The sequence below is a fragment of the Lactuca serriola genome, chromosome 6, assembly GCF_051521515.1.
Source record: "Lactuca serriola cultivar US96UC23 chromosome 6, Lser_US96UC23_V15, whole genome shotgun sequence".
Lineage (NCBI taxonomy): Eukaryota > Viridiplantae > Streptophyta > Magnoliopsida > Asterales > Asteraceae > Lactuca > Lactuca serriola.
In genome coordinates, this window is record NC_136413.1 from 104,090,771 (window position 1) to 104,094,804 (window position 4,034).

The 4,034-nt window shown below is 43.1% G+C and overlaps 1 non-coding gene across 1 annotated transcript; it reads right to left on the reverse strand.

Annotated features, from left to right (window-relative positions):
- Positions 1–2,078: 2,078 nt before the first annotated feature.
- On the reverse strand, positions 2,079–2,150 carry TRNAE-UUC (transfer RNA glutamic acid (anticodon UUC)). The gene has a single exon. It is a non-coding gene; the product is annotated as a tRNA-Glu (tRNA).
- Between the last annotated feature and the right edge of the window lie 1,884 nt (positions 2,151–4,034).

Here is a 4,034-nt window from a genome sequence, read left to right on the forward strand (position 1 = left end):
TGGGTGAAGGTGATCTCCCTAAAGCGCTTGATCAGGTCAATGGCAAGTTTTTGGTACGATATGAGTTGGGTCTCTTTGGTCTTCCATTCTCCTATACCTCTCTCTATAAAAAAAGCCTTTCCCCTTTTCAGAATACCCACGGTAAGCGGCTCTCGATCCAGAGCTACTGCTTCAACAATCAACTGAGCTTAGGAAGTCAGGTTAAGACGTCGACTTATAATTGGTCTTGCCCGAGGAGATGAAAAAGAATTAGGGCTTGCTTTCTCAATTCACATCTATGAGCGATGATTCCTCTATCTCTTGCTCGCTTCGATCGGACTCTGGCAACTTAGGGAAGAATGATGGCTCGCTAACAAGGCCCCTAAATGCCCACTCAGAAGGCCTACCTCTTTTTTTCCCAATCTCTCACTCGCTCGTCCCTCTCTCATGAAAGATTGTCTCTCCTCTCCCGGCGGCTTTTAGTCATGTCTATAGCCAGTTGCTAAGACGATTCCCACTCAAGCATTCTCATTCAACGGTCTATCAATGTTGCCTTATTTAGTTCAAAATTACTTTCTTTCTACTAGTTCTTACATAAGCAATTTGCAGGAAGTAAACGAAGTCTTTCCTTCTGAAATCCACTCCTGAAGTCACGTCTTTCAGTACTGGGACTGAAGTCAAGTACTTTCGAGTTGCTCTTTGCCCAAAGCCCTCTTTCCGACTTAGAAAGACCAACTAACAATAGCTTTAGCATCTCTTGAGTTGGAAAGGTCTTTATAGAGCTAAGGGGAAGGTTTGGAACCCTAGTAACAGAATGGAATCAGCGGGCTGACTTCCATGCTAACACGAGTAGTTTAACTCAGCATTACCTCGTAAGGTCGTTTTCAATTTTTTTTGCTTTGCGAGAAACTTTTTAAAAAGTCTTCAAATAGCCATTGCATAGTTTACGAATTATGCTTAGTAGGGACCTAAACACAAGAATGGTTCAGAGTCAGACCACGCCTTATGACGAAAGGGGGAGAAAGGACTGTCGATCTATGATCAAAGAAAACTATACCTGAAGAATGGGATACAGATTGACCGGCACAAAATCCATCTCTATCAATCTACGCTCATTGATGAGACGGCGACATAGAGAAGTCACCCCTTTCTCACTTAAAAGTAAAGAAGAGATACAAACTTTTGAATCTAAATTTGGTGGGATCGAGGATGGAATCGAATAGCGAATGCACTTGACCGACACGCCATCTCTTTCCTTCAATAATGCCTTCGCTTCACTTCAAGACGCTATTTGCCAATAAGAAAAAAAACTACCTGAATGGAAGAAGCCGAAGGGGTGAACGAGCGATGCGGTAACGAGCTTTCCTTCTGCCGGCCTTTATAGGAGTAGGGGAGCGTGGTGAGATAGATAGACGTCCAATCCTGCAGCAGCTAGTTGTTCGACCTTAGTCTTGGGCTGATCTCACACTTCAATCAAGCCCTTAGTACTTCGATCCAATCAATCGATCGATCAAGAGGCTAATCTCTTTTGTTTGGGCCGGTAGCTAATAGAAAGTCCTCGCTTTCTCTTGAACAAGGGAAGGGCAGCATAGCATTAGCTTCAATTAAACAAGCTCAACCTTGAGAAAGGTGGTAGGCCGAAGAACCGTTGAACGCTTCAACTTGGCCACTGAAGAAGGCGAAGGCTGGGCGAGAGACTAGGCCAACTTACTGCTTACTGCTATGCCATGGTTGAAGCTTTAGGCTCCATAGACGGAACTATGTATTAGGTATTAGGGAGGGGAGGACACCACTCAGCACCCCACAGAGCGGTGGGGTTCAATGCCTAAAAAAAGAAAGAAAAAAAGGGGGGAAAGATGACTCTATGGCTGAGGGGAGGAGAGAAAGAATGCATGCATGGATATTCTGTCTGTCGGAGGTTCGATAATCTATGAAAGGACATCTAAAGCTAAGGTTACGAAGTAAAGGAAGTCTGAGAGAAGTGGTGATCTCATCTTGCTTGCTGGGAGAAAGGAAGCTTTCGGACCACCTTTTCCAGCCAGATAGCGAGCGATCACTCAGCAATGAACACTAACTGAAAGTGGCCGGGAATGAGTACCTATCCCTTACGGGAATCGAACCCGTGTCTTCGACATGAAAAGACGATGTCCTAACCACTGGACGAAAGGGACCAAAAAGCCATTCTTCATATACCGCTCAGTTGGCTCCGAGAAGAGAAGTGGTTCGTTTTCTTTCTATACGAAATTAAAGATTTCGTTTGTGTTCATGTTGGCGATTTCAGATGTAAATTCGGCGGTTCATCCCCCCTTCCTACGGGTTCCCCCACCCCCCTGAATAAGTAAGGCCCTGCTCTTTCTAATAAAAAAAGAGGGGCGAAGCGCCCATTTGAAGTGGCGAAGGCATATGCTACAGTAAGAAAAAAAGTCGGTTTCGGTTACGAAGTCACTTAGTCGAACTATAAAGAAAGGGAGGCTAAGGTTACGAAGTAAGGTCAACTGGTTAAGAAAAGCTTAGGTTATGAAAAAGTTTAGCCGTTAATTAATTCAATTAAGTAGTAGTGAGACGTCGGTACGGAGTTGCGTCAGCTGTGGATATAGACTAGGCTAAGGGGCGGACTTCATCTCTTTTATTCTCTTCACTTACACCTTACACTTCTGCTGAGTCTAACGAGGCTCAGGTGCGGAGACTTCCACTGTCACTGTGGACCGAGACTACGCAAAGGTAGAACATCATAGAAACTTCGCTGACTTTCTCATAAACCTTGATTTCGTTACGCTCAATAAGAAGCCGGAATCGCTTAAATTGGTTCGTGTTCCGTCTCCAAAGTAATTCGTCTTTACCCAAGTGTGAACTTCAGACGACTCTCAAGCGGTTCCATTCCTTCTTACTGTACTTATGGGTCAACCCAACTCGAATGGGAAGAAGGGGGTCAGCCAAACAGCGGTCCACTTTGTACGTTTGCTGAGCAGACCAATCAGGCATTTTTTTTCTAAAAAGGAAGGGAACTTCTCACCGAAGGAGGCAGTAGGAATGAAGGAGGCGGGAAGCTATCGCTTCTAGAATGGTTGCTTATCCTTCACTTTTTTTAGAGCAAAGTTTATGTAATCGGAAAAATGGTTACGGTTGCGGAAACCAGAGAAAGTCGGGAACCATCGGTTACCTTTTGAATCAAAGTAGCGACGAGCCTAGTATTACGACTACAGGGGGAGAAGCAAAGCTTCATAGACAGCTTCGCTTCCTCGTCGCTTCTTTCTAGCGACCAGCTTCTCAAGTGGGTGGCTTGGTAAGCAAGCAACCTGATCCATGCATGGATCATGAAAGCCCAAAATGTGATGGATTAGTGATTACTAGTGGGCTAGAAGGTGGTTTGGGCTCAATGGTTGGGTTGTGCATGGTAACCCACAAATTGAATTAGGGTTGCATGAAGACTAGGGCAACATTTTTAAGGCTTCATAAGTGCTAAAAACGTTACTATTTGCTTCATAAAGCCTCCTAGCCGTTTTTGACACTCTTTGGTGGATTAGGGTTACACTTTAACGCTTATGATGACTCCTTAATGCTTCTTATGGCTCCTTAATGAAGCATAGCCGTTTTTTTTTTCATTCACAAGTCTCATGGACGTTTTTTTTGTGTTCTTTCAAGAGTTACCTTAATTTCTATTTACTAGTTTTAATGAATAATTGGTTGGTTGGCTTGTAACCACCAAATTTGTAATAAAGGCTTCATATAAAGCCAAATTATGCATGGAAAAAGTAATAGACGAATTTTTAATCAAAGAACCCTTTTGTTCACTTTGAATTATTGTTATAATTCACAAATTATCTTGTTAGGACGTGTTCTTGACTTGATACGAACTCAATCCAATAGGTCTTGGATTGTTTTCACCGGTATACAACTTAATAGGTCTTGAGTTGTTACTAATCTATCCATTTCTTTCCATTCATATATCATTTGTGGTTACTATTCTCTTTTAATTTACCTAAACACTACCCTACTCACCAAATCAAGCCCATACACGCATCATAAGTGGTATCAGAGCGCATAATGGATTTTGA